The 20162-nt window shown below is 35.0% G+C and overlaps 1 long non-coding RNA gene across 1 annotated transcript; it reads left to right on the forward strand.

The window, feature by feature from the left end:
- Positions 1-2563: 2563 nt before the first annotated feature.
- On the forward strand, positions 2564-9016 carry LOC120753066 (uncharacterized). Its single transcript, XR_005700943.2, has 4 exons — positions 2564-2608; positions 5707-5766; positions 7348-7460; positions 8846-9016. It is a non-coding gene; the product is annotated as an uncharacterized LOC120753066 (long non-coding RNA).
- Positions 9017-20162: the final 11146 nt, after the last annotated feature.

A 20162-nucleotide genomic window follows, 5' to 3' on the forward strand; every position in this document is an offset into this window, starting at 1 on the left:
TCTACTATAACATACAGAGATAGGGAAGATACTCCTATTCAAAGACTGGATTAAGGTTAAGAATGTTTTTTCTAATTATTTTTTTCCTTTTTTCTTCCCCTACTTTCTAAAGTGCTTTTATTTGCTTACCCTCAAAAAATATTGTGGTGATGTATCCAATTAAGGATAGTTAATAAGGCTTTCATTAGCATTAAAAATGCTAGTAAGTGAATCTCAGAATAATCTGACAGTGTTTTGGAAGATGTTCTGGTTGAGATACAGAAAAAATCATAAAAATTCTCCATGTCTTTTTGAACCTAGACTGGATTCCTATTTTTAACGATAAAATAAAAATGAGATGTATTTTTAAGTTTTCTGGTGTGAAATGTATTTCAGTTTCAAGACTGTGTGAATTACTAAAATTAAATGAGAGCAATCTGATCACATGGGTTTCAGTGCCAGACAGCCTTCAGATTTATTCCACAAGAGATATGGTAGATTTGAATGTGTAAGATTGAATTAATGATTTCTGTAAAGCACTTCATTTTTTATACAGTAGTATCTTTGAGGCACAGAATGTAGTTGCAGGCTCATACACTTGGGGAAAGGAGGTTTGCTGTGAAAATCCTCATTGCTTCCTTGAGTGGGGTTCTGCCTTAAGTAAATTTATTTTCACACATCTGTGCTTTCCACCATCTTCAGTGAACTGTGTTGTTTCATTCAGATGGCTGCCCCTACACTCATTCCACCACTGGTGCAAGGGTGTAGCTCGCTGCTTGAGCCCGAACCTCTGTCTGGAGATTGCTGGTGCCTTGTAGAGTAAAGTCCAGCAGCTGTACTTAACTTTTCCCTCAACTATTTCTTGTCTCAAAATGTAATTTCTTATTGCTTACATTTATGAAACCTGTATTTCTTTGCCATTTTAGTAAATTATCACTTGCTACTGTTTTGATCTGGAAATCTCTTGATTTTCATAACTGCCTCACGACTATGTATACCTGTCAGAGTATTTGTCTCCTGCAATCAAAGCCTTATGAACAAGAGCCAGAAGAAATTCCACATCCCTAGGTTTGCTATGTCTGCAAGAGGAAGCCCAGTCTGAGATTTATCTCCAGGGTGTATCTTTGGGAGAGGTTAAGGTCAAAGGTCCATGTGCAGTGTTCCAAACCTCAAAGCACACGAGCTCTTCTGTTCTGTTCTGCAGAGCAGCAGCTCGTTCTGTGTGTGGCTGCCCAACCTGCTTTGACAAGGTGGAGAGCAGGGGCTGTTCCTGAAACGTCCCTCCTTGTGGGTCATGTTGGTGGTAAGGACTGACCTGGGTGACATGAGACCCTTTCCCCTTCTCTGTTCCATAAAGCTTCTGGAAGGCCTCCTGAACTCCTGAAGCTCAGAAGCTGGATGAGGTGTTGTGGCCTTCATCAAAGCTGTGGGATCCCTCTAACCGATGAAAGTGTAGCTTTACTGCAACAACTCAACTCCAAATGCAAAATACCAATCTTGTACTCTGAAGCTGTGCTGGAAGCACAGCACTATTTGACCCTTGTACTTCTCCTGACCACCACCCAATCAATCCGTTGGAATGTAGCAGGAGAATCCATGTTTTTTCAAAGGGCTGGTGGCTCAAATAATGAGTTCGCACACCCTCCTATTGTTGTACAGTCTAGTTATTCCATCAAGGATTTTCAGTATTCAGAGTGGCTACTGCTCTCCTTTCTAAGACTGCTGTTTCTGTTCACTGAATTGAGGTGACTTGGCTCACTACCTGTCATCACAGTAACTGATCCACACAATCCTTTTATTTCCCTTTCCTAAGGTACTATTTATGACAGAACATAGGGTTTGCTATTTTATTTCTATTTCATTTCAATAATATTGTTCCATGGGATTAGGCTCTTCAAGGAGTTTGAGAGAACAAAATGCAGTATTACTGTCTGTGTGCTATGAATGATCTAAAATTATTTTTCACTATGTATCTCCCTGTTTCCTAGCATGTATTAACTGTAAAATAATTGTAAAAAAACCTTGTAGACCTGTTTTTTGTGTTTTCAGTAAGAGGATGTATCCTTAAGGGAGATCTGCTGAATTTGTAAGGCTAAAACTAGAGCCTAACATAATGATTGAGTGTTGCCTGTGTATACTGACTGTCATTTAATAATGCTGTATTCCTTTTTCTGGTTATTTAAAGTAAAAATCAAATTGGAAGTATGGATTTTTTTATAATTTTTTTGTTCTTAAATTGTCAAAATTCATGGAAGATTAGTTATGGTGTTCTAAATTTTAATATGATTTACTTAATTTGCTTAGTATAATTTCCTTTTCTATATGTTATCAGGAATATATTTGCATATATCCTGAAGACATGGGTCTCTTTATTTGAGCTCTTACATTTTTGAGAGCTGGAAAAAAGCTGGTTTGTCTTTTTTTTTTTCCTTAGACCATTACATCTTTTTTCATAGTTCTACTACTAACTGAGAGGAAAAAAGTCGAAAGATACATATTCTGCTTTTCTCACAGTGCACAGCCTTGCACTGTCAAAAATGTCACAGGTTAATGGTACAACTGAGCTCCATTTATCTTATTCTGACAGCTTGTCCAACGTTGTACCTCTAGCAATGGCATCTCTCCTAAAGTAAGTGACATTTTTAGCCTTTGTTCTTTTCATATGGGCCTATTAAAAGGATTTACAGTAATTCTAAACTGTACTTGTAATATGTTACTTCCTATTACATGGAATTACAGTAGAGATTTTAGGTTAATTTTATTCCATAGAATAATTAATACACAGCTGAAAATTAAAGTCTCACCTTAGAAATCTGAAATTATAGGAACAGATTTTGTGAAAAATGATGGTATGTATTTTTAATTTTACAACCTTTCTATTACACTTTTTAAATTATTTATGGAAGCTAAAAAAGGCCAGCATGTGGTAGACAGCAACTTAATTTTATCCTCAAAAAAATTATGAGTCCTAACCAGTCCTTATTTATTGATGACTTACAAAATGTATCAAAATTTTTTTTACTGAAGTGAGTTTTATATTATGGCTAGCTTAAATCTGAATATTCCCTGTTAAAAAATACTGTGTTGTTTCATTAAGTGTTTTAAAATTTATTGTTTTATCTCTGTAGGAAATAGATGTATGAAAACAAAGCAAAAGCCCCAAAGAAATAGTCACATTTTCAGAGATGCTTGATTAAATTAAAAGAGACTTAGATGTCATTTTAATTTGAATGGCAGAAATGGTTGGTATTTTTATCCTGGACTATGGAGAAGCAATTGAAATCAAGTGGTGTTTCAAAAGCTCTTTTATTAGTTTGGATAAATTGAGTGTTACAAAGAGGGATATTTATCTTTTATGGTCTGGGCACAATATAGCTTTATTGAATTCTTTGGAGCATATAAGGGTATGAAGTACTTCAGTAGGAAGAGACCTACAATGATCATCTACTCTGACTCAAACACTCTAGTCTTTCGAGTATGCCTGGGCAGGAGCTCTGGATGCTTCTGTGTTTTGGGCAAGTATATTTCCTTATTCTTAAATTCTTAATTTATAGGTTTGAAATAACAGATATTTCCTTAGTGAAATATCTGAAATATTTAAAAAAAAAAGGCATATTTGGTTATATATATCTTCCCCCCCCCCCCCCCCCCCCCCCCCCCATATTTTTTTAAAAAAGCAGACCACGTTATCATTCCAAGACTCTTTTGTAACAAATCTGGCGACTGTAAGAATATTCTCCTCCTCATTTTTACACTACCTGAACTAAGTTCTGTATGAAGTTTTCTGAATCAATCAATTTTTATTCACAAGTACTTAGCATTGGTTTATGATAGCTTTTCTTTGTGTTTCCACATAATTCCCTAATGCTTTAGTATTATTTCATAGAAAGTGTAAAATTAATGACATTTCTTTGTAATTTTAAAATTTCATGGAATTATTTGCATTTTATAAGGTGGATTATGTACTTCAGCACTGTGGATTTGGGCATCCAGGAGTAAAGAATGAAAGTAAGGGATGCTGTTTTCAGAAAGACAGTTCGCTGCAGAGGAAAACATAACCGTAGCCCATCACTACAGAGGACCTCACCCATCTCTCCCCAAAACCCAACCAACCAATCAAAAAACACCTTTTCTGTAAGGTTCCTTTGCAACTTTTACAGAAATACTCTGGTTAAAAAGGTTAATGGAAATGAGTGGTGGTCATTCTGTTTGTTTGTTTGTGGGTTTTTGTGTGTGGGGTTTTTTGTTTGTTTTTTTTAACTGAGAAGTTGTATCTAAAATTTGGTATGGAAATTTGATCCTCTCTGTGCACTCTGCATTAACAAACTTGGGATAAAACCTTAATAATCTTAGTACTGGATATGAGTTTGGTGGCCCATTTTAAGAAGAATGACAGAATACTGGGATTGATCCAGTGTCTGACGGCATAATTCAGAAACTTGCGAAAAACAGGTTTTGTGACTCTTAAGGAAGAACAGTCTGAGAGTCCACTGTGTGGTCAGATGGAAAATGAAGGCATAGTGTCTTAAAAAACCCAACCAAAATAGTCATAAGCAGTCCTGACACTGTATGAGAGCTGGATAATGTCCTTTCATCCTCGTATACCCAGTGACAGATTGCTGTCTTTCTCAGTCTTTCAGATAAAGGCCACAAAGTATCCAAGTAATAATTTGCCCAAATTTGAACTTCCCCTCACCCCCCCTTTTTTTTCTTTTTTTCTTTTTTTTCTTTTTTTTCCCCCCCTAGCATACACCAAATGAAGTTTTGGAAAAGACTATCAGATGCCATCGCTTTTTGACTTGAAAATCAGACCAGTTACCTTAAAAAGACATGCTTTTTCTGCCAGACTGAATGGAACTAAGAATAATCTAAGAATGGGGTCGAGGGGAGGGAAAAGATATGCAGTTTGTATGCCAGAAGTCAGGAGACATTAGTTTCTCACTTTCCCAGCCTGCTAATCCATCTTTGGATGAGAAGAGGTAAAAAATTCACAGTAGCCATATAAGCGTAAGTACATATAAAAGCACTAGCTTTGCTTGGCTGGAATTTATTTCCTATAATCAACTATGACAGATGAAGGAAAATAACTCCAGTCTTTAAGATGATGTCACATTTTCAATGTACTTTAAAATAAATTATGTTGTTTGCTAAAAATTGACCTACTTTTTCTTTAGCCAATCATTGCTAATAAATTTCTAACATAATGGAAGTTTTATGACAACGACTTGAGTTTCTTTGACAACAATATTGTAGATCAACATATGGTAATAACAACCAAAATAATTTCATTTCAGCATTAGCAATAGTTCTAAGAGGTTAATAAATCAAATAGGAACTTCGAGTTTTCCATTTTACATGAAAGTATCTAGTACAAATAGGGGGGCTGTGTCATCTATGTCTTTTAATGTAAGTTATTGTGAAGATATTTTATATACACTGAAAATATTTGATATTATTTTCTGGATTATGAGGTCCTGCCAACTATAGTTAATATAAGAATAATTAGAGTGAAATTCACATTCCCCAGAAGTATTAACAGTGTACACTTTTATAAAATGACTGGATAAAATTAGCGTTTAAATTAAGGAGTCTATGCAACAATAAATGTATTTTTTTCAGCAGCATTTATGGATTTTTTTTTCCTTCCCAGCTCCTTTTTTCCTTTTCTATCCTAATCACATAACCATCTATACGCATCACATCATAATTTTTTTTTTTTTCTCTTAGTCGTTTGAATGTCATCACTTGCAACAAACTGTCAAACTGAGCAAGAAGATTCCTTCCAGGGTGAGTATTTATGCTCTGTTGGCATCAAGAAGCCCCAGGTAGACTCTTACCATTTAGATTCAGAAGCAGCTCAACTACACTGTTACCCAAATTTCACTGGCATGTAAATAGTTTAAATACTGATTATTTTAATGATGAGTTTTCTGTCAAATGTTGTTTTAACAGTATCTGACAAGAACCAATATATAATAATGATGAAGGGAACATTGGAAGCAAATTAACTTAAAAACAATTGATCAGGAAATTTTTAAAGCTTTGAATGTATAAATGTGTCCATTGGATTTCAAAAAATCACAGAACATCTCAAGTTGGAAGGAGCCCATAAGGATTGTTGAGTCCAATTGCTACTCACAGCACTACCTGAAAGTAAAACATATGACTGAAAGCATCAACCATACGTCCTTGAACTCTGACAAGCGGAAGTCTCATGGTTTTTAATAATCATTGCAGTACTTTACTGGTTTCTTTAACATGAAAACCTCTTGTTTTAAGTGGTACTGTGTCCACTTCCTGATGCCCTTACTGCAAGAGACATGAATATAATATATTCCTTCTCAGACTTTGGAATTTGTTCTCTTGGTGGATTTGTTGGCTTTTTTTTCTTGTATGTCTTGAGGTCACCACAGTTTCTTCCTTTGGCTCCAGTCTTTGTGGATTTATTCCGCAACAGGAACATATTTTGTAGGACAAAGTAACTTGGAAAAGGAGTGAAGGGCAGTAGGTGTGAGGTAGATCTATGGTCCTTTCAGAAATGCTGCATTGAATAATTGCCCTATGTGAAAGTTTTACAGAACCTGACTAATTTCTCTACATAATATATATGGTAGAGGAAGGAGATTTCAGGCATTAAAATGCAGACATTTCTCACTCTGTGGTAAAACATACTACCTTAGGCATTACAGAAGAATCTTAAAACTGTGGAGGAGAACACTGTCACGACTGAAAGCTGGAACTTAGCCAAGAAAACAGAATAATTGTCTATTCCTGGAAAGAACCCATATATCTGACTACTCAGAAAAATTACTTGTACTTCTCTGTCAAAATACTTCAAGTTCTTTAATACTTTTTAGCATTGTAGTCCCAGCATATGAACAGTCAGTTTAGTATGAATGGAGTAAAAGGAATATTTCTGAAGTCAATTTTAGTTTATATTAATCTTTCTTGGCTACGCAAGATGAAATTTTTAAGGGTGTTTTTAAATTTTTTTTTTAATAGAATGGATGATTTTGATTGTATGGCAAGTCATTTGATTACAAACCTCTTTTTTTCCCTTATGTTTCTCATTTTCCTGCTGAATTCAAATCTATTTCAGAATATAAATCTTCACAGAAATTTCTCATGTGTTTTTACCTTGTTTTGTAGAGTTGAGATTTTGTTGTGTCATCATGCCACAAATAACCATTTTTTCCTAGTATTTGGGCTCGGCAGTAAAAGCTCAGTGTTAGGCTATTCTACATTTCATCTTACTCTGAGAAGCAGAGGGATTGTCCTGCTCTCTGAATGCAGCCAGAAGTATGTATTTGAGCTCCCCTGTTTGATAATGTGCCATTTTAAAGCACCTCTTGAAAATATGTTTTTCAGGTCAATCCACCCAGGCCCGTTGCCTTCTGAAGTGATTGATGTTGCTACTGTGTCTGATTGTAATCGTCTGAGCCAGTCATCCATCACGACGCAGTAAGAGAAATCTCTCCTAGGTATTTATACAGAATTAGCTTATTAACGTATGCAAGTATACATTCATGTGAGGCGTAGGGGAATGGAGCTCTTCAGGTGGAAGCATTGGCCCGTTGGTGAGGGGCTTGCCCAGCCAAGGTCAGCCAAGCAGGGAAGGTAACTGCTGGTCACAATGGAACTATTGCAGCTCCAAAGAAGGGTGGGAGGGAGCAGGGAGATCAGAAACTTTGTCTGAATGTGTTTGAGGTAAGTAGGCTTGTGCAGAGGGAGACAGAAACCTACTCGGGTTTCTGGAGAATCCCCCCAAACATTATAGCTACAAGATCTTGTTCATTAGATCAGTGTTTCCTCTGTGGTATCAACCATAGAGATGGAGGACATGCACGATAGAGGATTTTTAGGGGATGCAGGGAAGAAAAATATTAAAACAATTGAATACAACCAGATATTTCTAATTCCAATTCCAATCTCAATCTCAACGTAAATAACTGAAACATAGATTTTCATTCGTTTATGCACTTCCCCCTTTTATAAAATATTTTAAACTCAGTCTATTTTAGATGTTGAAAGTAAATATTTTTATTTTAACCTGATTTTAGATTAGATTAGTAAGAGGTCAGGGCTTAAGAATGCTCCCTGGTGCAAGCAAATCCTGCTTTTGTAATCCCTGCTTCAAAATTATTTGTAAGATTTTTGTTTGCTTTTTTTGTTGTTGTTGTTGTTTTGGTTTTTTTGTTTGTTTTTAACCTTTTTCACCCAATTGCTAAAACACAAACACTCTGGGGACAGGAATCTAGAGTTACCACTTTCTAGTCATCTTCTTTATTAAAATGCTTTTATGTATTTCTGAGCAATCATACCAATTCTTGTCAGCATCTCTTGCTCCTTCTCTCATCATCAAAGCTTTTTCACTGCAAAGGCATACTTCAGGCGCTAAATTGCTGGAAGTACTATTGCCCTCTGGTGTGTGCCTAATTTGTGGCCTTTAGCTTTCTATTAGCTGACTTTTAATGCCTTCTTCCTTGCCAGTGGCCTATGCTGAATCCCATAATAAAATGTGCATCTTCCCTCATTTACAGCACTGATTGCACAGTAGTCAGGTCTCCATTTGTACGTCTCATTCTAGACCTCCTCCTAGCACTGGGAATCTAGGTGTGGTGGCACTTAGTGTTAATTGAATGTGATAAGAGAGTTAACATCAGCAAAGTTCATGTCCCTCTAATGTTGCTTGAGAGACCATTATTGTTATTGATTATGATCAAATGTCCCATTGTCAATGCTGAAAAATTACTGTATTTTACAGCCAATGAATATATATGAGGTAAAAAAAAAAAATGTTCATACTTATTCCCTTAGGAAGACAGTGCAGTGATTGCCTAATAACATTTTTTTCTCTCTATAACAGTACTACAACATAATTTCAATGAGTGGACTCAATGTCAAAAGGTATGATTTGTCAAGGCAATGAAGCGTGGACATAAATATATGAAATTTTGTAGTTATTTTTGCAGTTACTGGTTAACAAGTTTCTGTTCTATATGAATCCTTCGCACAACTGTGCAAAACTCTAAATTTTCTCTACAGGGATGACTTACTCTTTTTTGGTGTTTGTGTGCTTGGATTTTTTTAAAAGTGTATTCAGAAGTTTTGTGGTTATTTTTAGAAGAAATTAAAATTCCTTTCAGACTTTAATGAGTTGATGTCATTTTACAGCCTAAAAATTAGGCTATATTTTGAAAATATAGACTATCTAAAAATATTTTTTAAGGTCTGAAATAAATTGTGAAATCATCTAACTTAAGAGCAAGACAGTTTGATTATTTAAATCAATTGTCATATATACAAATAATGATTTTTGCCTATATAGGCTATGAAGACTAAGGAATAATATTCACAAATTTTGATGGTTTTATTACATTGAAAATAAAACAAGCCACTGGGCGATCCAGAAGCACATTGTTTTTTATTACGTGGCTTTATTGGTATTGTCCATAAAGCAAGGTAACTGTTGAGGTAATATATTGTCACTTCAAGTCTGACCTGCAGTTTTGTTTCCTTGCTGATAATTACTGTATGTACATTAAAAACATAAAATAACTGTTTCTTGCTGGACTAAGGGGATGTATGCAAAGAGGAGGAAGTGGATAGTGTGGGATGTCCTTGGGATGGCTACCGAATGTCTCCTAGAGGATCTTGACTTTTCTCAAATTCCAAGTTAATGAAGCCAAACTTGTAGTAATTGCTTTCATAACATGATTAATGGTGGCACGTTTGGCCAGCTGGGCTGTGACCCAGCAAAACACTTAAGCACATGCTTATCTTTAGACATGCGAGTAGTTTTGAGGAAATCAATAGTAGTTTCACTGCTAGGCTCCATTTTTGCCTTGTAGCACTTCGTTGTACTGGGATTTTGAGAAACAAAAGAAGCTAAATTCTTAAAAATGCTTTAGTCTTAATTACAAAACATGCTTTAGTCATGCATTTGACAAGTTTTAATTAAAGCAGTTTTATATAAATTACATGATACTTGATATATGTACCCAATATACATTTATGCGCTTAGAATTTATTACGATGTCTTCTCAGTATATAAATGTTATTGTATTTATGTTCTGTAAAAGCAATGAAGTCATAATATTTTCCCATAATAACATTTCATTTTGATGTTAAGTCTTTGGTGAAAAGTGTAGAGAAGTATTCAGGGCTCTTGCTGAAGTACCACAAAACTGGAAATCAGGTTTATGTTTTCTGCATGTGTAATGGAAGTCTGGGCATTTAGCCTGGGTTAATACCCCACAGAATTAGTTCCTCATTCTGATGTAGAAGTATATGAATGCTTAGTATTAGAAATACAATAGGAATCAAAATGGGGAAACTGAGTTGGTACCAAGCTCTGCTGAACAAGCAAGTATTGTTTTATGAATGGGGTTTTACCACCTTGTTAGAAAAGTGTCACGTTTCTGCAGGAGGAGTTGTTTATTTTTCCTGAAACCTGAATATCTGGTTTGTGTGTATTCCAATGAAAAACCAAATGAAAAAAAAATTGGTGTTTGAGACTGAGAAAATATTTCATGGATTTGATCATGTGGAATTATTTTGAGTTAAGTTGACTACTGAAAGAAATTTTTTGAAGAGCTAGGACTATAGACACAGGGGAATATTGTTCCATTAGCATGGAGTGTGGTGACATCAGGCACTTCTTTGGAAATGCAGATATTTGGATCAGGAAGGAGAGCCATTCTTAGAGACTAAACTTCTGGATACTTAGATTTTTGAATGGGAATTTCAGCTATGGTATTTACTTCAGCATAATGTAACATGTCAAATTATTCACATAATTCATTCAAAAAGGCAATGACTGTATATATAAACTCTCATGTGCAATATAACAGAGTTTTATATTGTATGTGTGCTATTTTATACTAGCATTTATGGGATAATAAATCAATAACTCGGAAGAATGTAGAAATGATAGGAAATAAAGGGATTTATAAGATTTATGACCTTGTCTGTCCTACTGAGCTGCAGTCATAAGTCAGGCAGCTGTAGAGACATCCTGCTACCATGACAGCAGAGCTGGTCTGCCTCATATGGCGCTTCCATGACCAATAATACACTTGGAGAATGTGTTATGAACTAAAACCTCATAACTGATGAGTGCTTTATATATTGAAAAAGATGCAGATGCCCACTTCTTACATGCCAGAGGTAGTTCTTCATTTAAAAATGGGGCTGGTTTTGTGTGATTTTCATTTTTTAGTCAGATTCAGTTAATAATGTGGATGAAGTTTTTATTGGAACAGAAACTATGTTGTGCACTAAATGCTCCCTTTTGCAGGGGATCACTGTGGCGTTGAATTTGTCTTTTAGAATGATGGTGTTTGTGTTCTCATACACATCTGAGCTCAACACTGGCCTTCAGACTCTTTCCTAGAGTCCAGATTGAGGTACTTTTTGACCTGCCATTTAGTTTCCAGAAATTTCAAGAGGAAAGGTAGAGAAGAATAGAAACCTGGTTTTTTAGGTCCTTAACTGGGTATTTCTACAAGCATTTTTCCTTTTGGAGATGTTCAGATCACTTTAAAAATTTCCTGCCAGAACTGCATTGAAAGCATTTTAGTATATGTATGTTTAAACTACTTGCATTTGTATTAATGCTGCAGATGAAAAGAGTTTCAAATTTTTATAGTTCATATGAGTAGTCAAAGATTTTTTTAATAGAGATGGAGCAAAACAATGAGCTATCTAAAAATGAAATTTTAACAATGTGGCTTGAACTTCAAGATGACCTGATGCTTTTTTTTAGCATAATTTGCCTGAAATACAGAGAAAAAAAATAGCTTCTACATTCAGGGAAAGAGATAATAGACTTTCCGCAATGACTTCTAGGTCACAGGGCCACGTGTTCAAATTTGCTATGCTTGCATACTAGAAGAATAAGTTTGTTTAGATTCTGCACTTAAACATAATTACTAGTAAGGGAAACAACCAATGTTGATGCAGTTTTGAAGTTTAGATACAGAGTAGTCTACACCTCAAAAATTTTTAGAAGGCTAAACTGCTTCATTAATATTATGAGTGTTCCTCTCATAATGCTAATGAAGCAGTTTAGCCTTCTAAACTAATTTGTTGTCTTTAACTTTATGAATTTGACTTAATGAATTTATGACTTTAGTTTTATGAATTTGGCATGATATAGTTAGTATACAACTGGTATTTGGTATTTTGTTTGGCATTGGCATCACAGAAAAGATAAAGTGCAACTGCCTCCAATACTTTCTAATACTTTCTTATTTGGGTTCTGTGAAGTGAATCTGCACTGTATTTTGATAAAAACTCTTTCAGTTGCTGGGGTTGAAGGTTTCAAATTTTGACATCCTCCTTCTGCTCTCCACTCTTCTCCAGAAAAATTTATTCTGTCTATGCAGGTCACAAATTGTTTTGAGGCATTTCCTAGTTCAATGCAAATATCTGTGCCTGAGGGTTTCCAGTATGTGGAAGTCTGAGAAATCTGTAGATAGACTTCAGGAGTTTTGAACCAGAACAACCTTCTGAGAACACCATAGGAAAGGAATTTACGACATGGCAGACTCGAGGCATCCATCACCTTTTAGGGTTGTCTTTGTGGCTCTTTACTGCAGCCCATACTGTTTTGCACTTGGGCCTGCAGTAGATGCCAGATTTTTTAATATATATTTTATGTGATGTAACGTACCCCTGCTTTAACATCTCTGCAAAGTTTGACCCTCAGGCATCTTAAAGTGTTGAGACTGTTGGAAGGAGTATATTGCACATGTGGGAAATATTATTTTTTATTAGAGGGAAAAAGCCATAATTAGTGCTTTAGCTATCTTGTTAATTCCCTTTTAAAATTTGGAGTGATTAATGTGGCAATTTCTAGATATTTAAAATGTAAATGAAAGTGTTTAAATACATATTTTATAAGAGTAAAAAAAAAACCCGTCAGTTCAAAAATCAATGGCCAAATTAAAAGTAAAATTGTTCAGGAAAAAATGCATGGCAGATAAACAGAATAATTGCATGCCAATTTTATCTAGAGTTCATAAAAATAAATTGCAACGTCACTCTTTTTCACAAAGTTGCTTTCCTTGCTATTTTTTTGTTAAATGCGTACCTCAAAATTTTTCACACTTCCCATGCGGTTACTACCTTACTGAATGTGCTATCATAAAATTTGTTCTCTTATTCATACACAGTAAAACACATAAATATTATAATATTACATATTATCATTTATTTTAACCTTTAACTGTCTTTTTAAGCTCTTGAGTTTTAAAGTTTTAATTCGAGTTCAAATTTAATATTGGCTGTGTCAGACTTCTTGGATGGAACATCTTGTAATGCTTGCTTCATATTTTCACCTTCAGTACTTAGAAGTGTAAGATAGGGAGAAACAGTGACGTAATTTGACTTTTTTTGTGTAAAGATTTTATAGCAAATGTTTCACGGATTGCTATTGATATTACTAATTGCTATGGCAACACAAAGCTGTATTAGTCACACCTTTTCTTAATATTGTCCTGTATTTCTACAAAGATGCTACTTAAGAAAGCTTAGAATGGCTAAGGTGCTTTCAGCAGTTCCACCATATATTGATATAAATCCCACATAAAATCACACATGACTTTGATGTTTGTTTTCTGCTGTATCACCCTGCTATGATACTTGCCATATGTAATCAGGGATGTATTTGTTATAGCTGCATATTTAGGGCACTTTATTTTCATCAGACAATTTATCTACAAGCTTTCCAAATCCCGGGAGAGATTTAACAGTTCTATGGGATCCAGATCCCATAAAACAGAGAGGAAATCTAACTGTGGAACTGTTAATCTTTCAATCAAGGTAAAAGGTTGAGTCTGCAGTATTTGTTTGTTATCTTTGTTGGCCAACAACAAATTGTGTGATTTAGTACCTGGTGGGTTTTTTTGTTTGTTTGTTTTTGTTTTGTTTTGTTTGTTTGTTTTTGGTTACTAAATAGGGCTTATTTTCAGAAAAAACCTGTTCAGTGGCCTCTATTTTCTCCTGACCTGATATATAGAATTACATTTACCCTGTTTCTTTTCTGTACCAAAGTTTCTAGGGAGTTCTGTAAATCCCTAAATTAGCATATCTGTTTTCTTTAGTTGAGATACAGCTCAATTTTCAATTTTTCTGACATTCCGGAGACCTTTAGGGGCATGGGAAGAAGAAAAATAGTCATTGCTGTGTAAGTAAATGTGATAAGAGTTATCTGTAACACATTTCAGGTTCATAGTCTGAGATATTAATTAGAAGTTTGGCTCTGCTCCATTTGATCAAATACTGTCAGGTAAAAACTAAACCCGCACAATTTAATAGTTTTGCTTTCTGGAACTTCTACAATTTAAAAAGTGTGATGACTGTAATAGATTGTTATTAACACTGTAGCTAATGTGGATGTGCCATTAGTTCCTGTTGCTGTATAGAGTGGGTTCTGAATTAAGCATTTATTTGAAGTTTTATAGCTACTAAACTTGTCTATCATCTCACTTAACAAATTAAACCCCACAAATTTTATGCTCCAAAAGCAGCAAAACAGACAAGGCAAGAGAAAAAGATGATAAAATAATTTATTATTGCTAATGCAATTAATAAAAGTATTCTTTTTTCTAAAACAATTAATAGTAGAAAGCTGTTCATTTTGCTATTTGTGTGATCCTTACATTCCTGGAAATATCTTTTGCCCCTCTGTGATTACTGAACTGAAACACTTTCCTGGCTTTAAGGAAAAGAAAATAATTTTAAGATAGCCTGTAAATTAGGCATTACAGATCACAGATATATATCAAAATGTAAACCATAAGCCCTCTGAATTTCTTATTTCTTGACCTTAAAGCAAGGTTTACTTTTTTGTAATTTAAATATTTTAAAGACTGCTTGGATAGTGTAAAAATGTTCACAGTGAGTTCTGTATTAATAATAGTTCTTTTTAAATAAAATAATTAATTTTCTCCAGAATAAAAAGTTTTGTTACTGGAAGCTTTTTGGTAGATCTCCAAAAATACTGCCTTCGAGTAAAAAAAAAATTTTTTTGAAGGCTTTTCCAGTTTTTTACTGCATCTGATTGAATTTCTGAGAAGTTTATATTGATGTTAATATTTATTAGTATTTTGGAGTGGAGGGGAGTTGACTCAATCACATTTGTGGCATTTCATGCAATCATCAGACAAATAACAAAAACGCTAATGATATCTCTGGTGATCCACACATATGTTCTGCTTTTGAAAAAAATAGACCTTGTTTCATCATGCTAGCCTTCTGTTTGCTTTGGAAATAAACCAAACCAAGGTGGGAGGTGAGTTTTCCCCCTCAGGTGACAAAATGTGAGGAGAAACCAAAAGCATTTTCTTGCTTGTGCAGATTTAGAGGAAATTAACACATTTTTTCAGTTTAATTCATAGATTATTGTTTCTGGTTCTCTGCTTTACTAAGGCATTTTACCACTGAGAGAGAATCAAAGTAATGCAGATTGTGTGAATTCAGGTGTAGAGTTTTTTCAATAGCCTACAAATCATAAAATGCAATTTTCTCATTTAGTTCCTAGTTCATAACAGTAAATGGTTTAGAAAATTGTATTAGGTAATTTTCTCTAGTGCATTTGATGTAAATTGCACTAATATTGTGAAGCGCTTTTGTTTAACCTATTCTTTGTAAGTTAGATAAATGAAGGTTATTGAAGAACAGAATTAGATGAAGCTCATTATGATGAACAAGATCCCATTCAATATGGTTATTTTTTTTTGTCCTAGTGGCACTAAGCCATGCAACTTCACCATTCCATAACAGGACTGGTTTTGTTTATCTGTGCACTGAAGGAAATTTCCTCAGTCATATAAACATCACCTAACATGCTTATTCTTTGAACCTCACCAAATTGTTACTATTAGCCAGTGATGGTTTTTCCCTGAGCATAATGATGGTCTTGCATGTTTTGTAGTTTTGAAAAATAAGAGAGATCAGAGAGCAGGACCATAAATGAAAACATACACAGGCTCTGTGACTGGTACATTAATGATCACTAGCTGTGGGTGCTAAATTTGCCATGTGGTCTGAAATGCAGGTCATGTCTGCCTTTTGCCCACTTTGAGTAAGGAAGAAAGAGTTCTGTTTCCTTTCCTTCTGAACAGTAAATCACAGTGGAACTACAATTCATTGGTGGCTTAAACTGGGTGCAGGCATTACCAGTTCTAAAGCTTACAACGTCTGAAGGCACAGAAGGAAGGGGAAGAAATGGGCTTTTAAAATGTTTAATTTAACATCCTCACTCATTGCTTAACTGAGTGGATTCAGTAGATATTAAGCACACTGAGAACATAACTCAGAAAGTGTTGATAGTAATGAATTTCCTTTAATGATGAACTTGAAATTTAGTATTCCTACAGTTACCAAAGCAGTCATTTACAGAAAATTCTGTTGTTCTCTTTGTGTGATCCCTGCACTAAAGGATTGCTGTAATTTATTGGGAATGTAGAGTATCAGAACAAGGCAGTTCACATATTTCTGCACTTGAGAAGTGTTTGAAGTCCAGCACTTCTTGTTAATTGGTAACTGTGACCAGAGTAACAAACAGTAAATTCTGATTTTTTTTTTTTTTTTTAATCTTTCTGTAAGTGAAACATCCGGAGAGGAGAGGGGGAAAAAAAAAAAAGAAAACACAGCCACAAGTGGTATAAATTAGAGTTTTTTAGAGCTGGACTGGAACACTGTATTACAAAAAGTCTTTTCTAGGAGTATTCCTTAGTCACATATGAACTGTGGTATTTCACTCTAACATCAAACAGAGACTTTTGTCATAGAACTATACAGCTAAAGTTAGGTCTGAATAAAAGGAAATTGCACACTATGGTCTTGTATTTTTTCATATATTTTTACCCAGTAGGGATATGAGGCCAACTGGATGCTACTTGTTGTAGAACCCTAATTTTTTCTTTCAAGAATGATCCCTATTTTGTTTAGAGAAGGTGCTGTACAGGCAATTTCTAGTGAGGGAAGGATTTGTTTGAAAAATAAATCTATTTTTCTTTCTGACTTCCTGGTATATCCACAAAGAAGCAATTCTCTCCATCCAATAATGCCACATCAAAATTCAGCTGTCCGTGAGTTAAGGATGCTGCATTCCCATGCAGTGGGGCAGTACCCCCAGCTGGGGCAAATCATTCACCAGATACAGTTTACAAAAGACCTGAAGAGGCCCATGGCCTCCTTTTGTGAGCTAATTGCGCAGCTGAATGGCCACAATAACATAATGCTGGATAAACTGAGTGACAACGATAATAGGGGAGAGGCTGTTAAGTGGTCAGGGAATGCATCTGAGAAAGGATGACCACTGAGTGTGTGGCACGACGTTTAGATTTCTGTCATTCAAATAATTTCTTCCTTATGCTTATTCTTTGCTCACTGAAGCCGAAGTAGACACTTCTATTCAAAATGATTGTGTAAACCAATTGAACCATTATTCACAAAGTGAAGATCATCCCCCAAAATCAGAAGTGAGTGTGTACATGCCCATTGGATCATATTTAGAAGGAGGCCACTGGGAAAGGTTCAGTGCAGCTTTCAGTGCCAGGCCCCTGGGGATGTGAGGATGAGGAAGGACAAGGGTGTGTGCCCTTTGTCTTCACCTTGCAGAGATTTGTTGAGTGTCACCATCTTGAAATGAGATTCTAATGAATCGTCATCTTGTTCTGCTCCTGTCCTTTGTCCCTTTGATCTGGTAGACAGATTTGAGACTCCGAGTGAACTTTCTATCACTGTAGTTCTGCAGTTTTCCTTTCCTCTGGCTCTTACGCTACCGGAAACAGTAATTTAATTGGATCTTGTGTCTTTTTGCTATTTTAGAATTTAGTCATTTCCTACAATGTGATTTTATTGTGATTCATTAACTGCAGGGTAATTCATAAATTATTCCCTCTGTTTTATAAAGTAGGGCTATATTTGTCCATAAGGGACTGGAACAAACTAGGAGTAGTTAAATTACTTATGTAAAATAAGAAATCACAGTAATCTTCAAGAATAAGCAATTCATGCAAACCTGCAGTAGCCCTACATCTGTAATTCATTATGTTTTTAAATTATCACAAGACAAGTTCTTAAAAAATAAGCTGACAAAATATATTATTCTAAATCAATTGGTACAACCTGAATACCAAGGAGCAATAGGGAATGCACTTCTGTCCCTGCTCACCCCCATCAAAAACACAAAATAAAATTTGCAGAAAAGATAATTGCAGATTTAAGCACACTTTTTTTTTTCTCTCATAATAATTTGAGATGGTCTGTGGTTGCCCTTTTAAAATACTAATGTTGTAAAGCCATCTCATGAGTTCATGAAGCATTTGCTGAAGGCAGCTGATGATTTATGCATGTCCAGTTTGCTTCATTAAGCATTTTTTATGCATGTTTCTGAAGACAAAATGCTGAACTAGACGGGCCACTGATGTGCTATATTAAGGAAATTACAGTCTCCACTTTCCTTCCTATATATTGCTTTTTAGACACAATTTCCATCTACACGAGAAACACCTATCCATTTGATACAAGCTATTAAGTTTCGTTCTTTTACTTTACTGGTTTATCAACTTTTACTCTTTCTTACAGCAGAGCAAAATTTTCCTGGACAGTGGGATTAAATTCTGAAAAGAAAACCTTTATCACCTTCTGTGCTTATTATCTATAGTTGATTTTCTGTAGGAAATTTGGCCAGACTGGTAATAAGTCTGACAAAAATTGATACTGTTTTCTAAGATGTTGTTCTGAAGTCAGAGTTATTTGTGCAAATGTCAGCTCTTAATTGTAAATAGTTCTTAGTTTTATGGGTTTGAATAACTTTTTTGAATATTTCTAATTCATTTTTTCTAATATACATTGATTATTTGAATAAATAGTAACATTTGGTATTTTTAAATCTCCTGGACGTATTTGTATTTCTATCTGCTTGAAGTTTCTTCAGTTGTTACATGAAGCATTTGTAATCATAGCCAGCTTATTATAAAAAAAAATAAAGTTCATGAGAGCAGATAATATGGGTAGATTTAGTTTTTTTCCTGTACTGAATTTTGTGTTTATAAAATTTTTGACCTCAGTTTTTGGAGAACAATGGGTGTTTTAAATGTATATTTTTCAAGAAAATACTTAAGAAACATTGTAGTTGAATTCAAATTTCTCTCTGTCAGAATTTTGTGTGCTTTTCTAAACTGGCCTTCAATTTCCACAGACAGATTTGGTGTCTAATTAGCATAATTTGTTTGGTTTTCTCAGGAGTATCTGTAAGTGTTATGATACTTCTGCTCGTTGCTCAGAGGAATTGTTGTAGTAATTACTATGTTTATGGGGCAGCTTGACAGACTGGTCAAAATTTTACCTGAAGGATACTAATCAGTGAAGAGGACACTGTTTTATAGTAGCCTCCTCTTGGCTGTGCTTGACTGGTATTTAATCTGGCAGAGAAAATGTACTTTTCTATGCTATAGGATATTTACCAGATTGCTAAACTTCTGTGAGGAGTTGGCATCATTTAAAGTTCTTAAAGATCAGCAGAACCTTTGAAGAGAGTATGAATCCATGTTTCAGTCCCTTCACAGTTCCTCCCAAAATATTTCCCTGACATAGAAAACTTAATGTGACTTGGCATACTGGAATACATAAATTACATAGTGATATTTATGATGTACTGATGAAGTGACTTAAGCCCTGCAATACGCATTCCATGGGGTTTTGGCAAAACAATTAGACTTCCTAACAACCTATAATTCTTTTACCTCTGTAAGTAGGCACTGGCTTCTATGGAGATTTATAATGTCATAAATATTAATGGATTTTTTTTTTCAGGATTATAAATAATGGTTTACTTCTTAAAAGCTAGTCATATAGATTTTAGTAGAATTGTAGCTCCTATGTAATAATGCTGTCATGCCTTCAATTTCCCATACGCCTGATGATTTCTTCAATATCAGAATTGGTAATTAGGCTCATGTAAATGGCAAATAGGGAGTGACACGTGAAGCTCCCAGAGCATTAGTGCTGAGGTTCTGTGTATCTCTGTGCCATTGCACACATCCACATGCAGGGAGGTGCGTGTTCCTCATCCCTGCTCGGCTGACTTAGACACAGCACAGTCTTGACAATGTAACAGGAACTTTTTCCTTTTAATGCCTCCTAATTGGTAACAGGCATTCTTTTCA

The sequence above is a fragment of the Hirundo rustica genome, chromosome 5 (genome assembly GCF_015227805.2).
Source record: "Hirundo rustica isolate bHirRus1 chromosome 5, bHirRus1.pri.v3, whole genome shotgun sequence".
In the NCBI taxonomy this organism is placed as follows: Eukaryota; Metazoa; Chordata; class Aves; order Passeriformes; family Hirundinidae; genus Hirundo; species Hirundo rustica.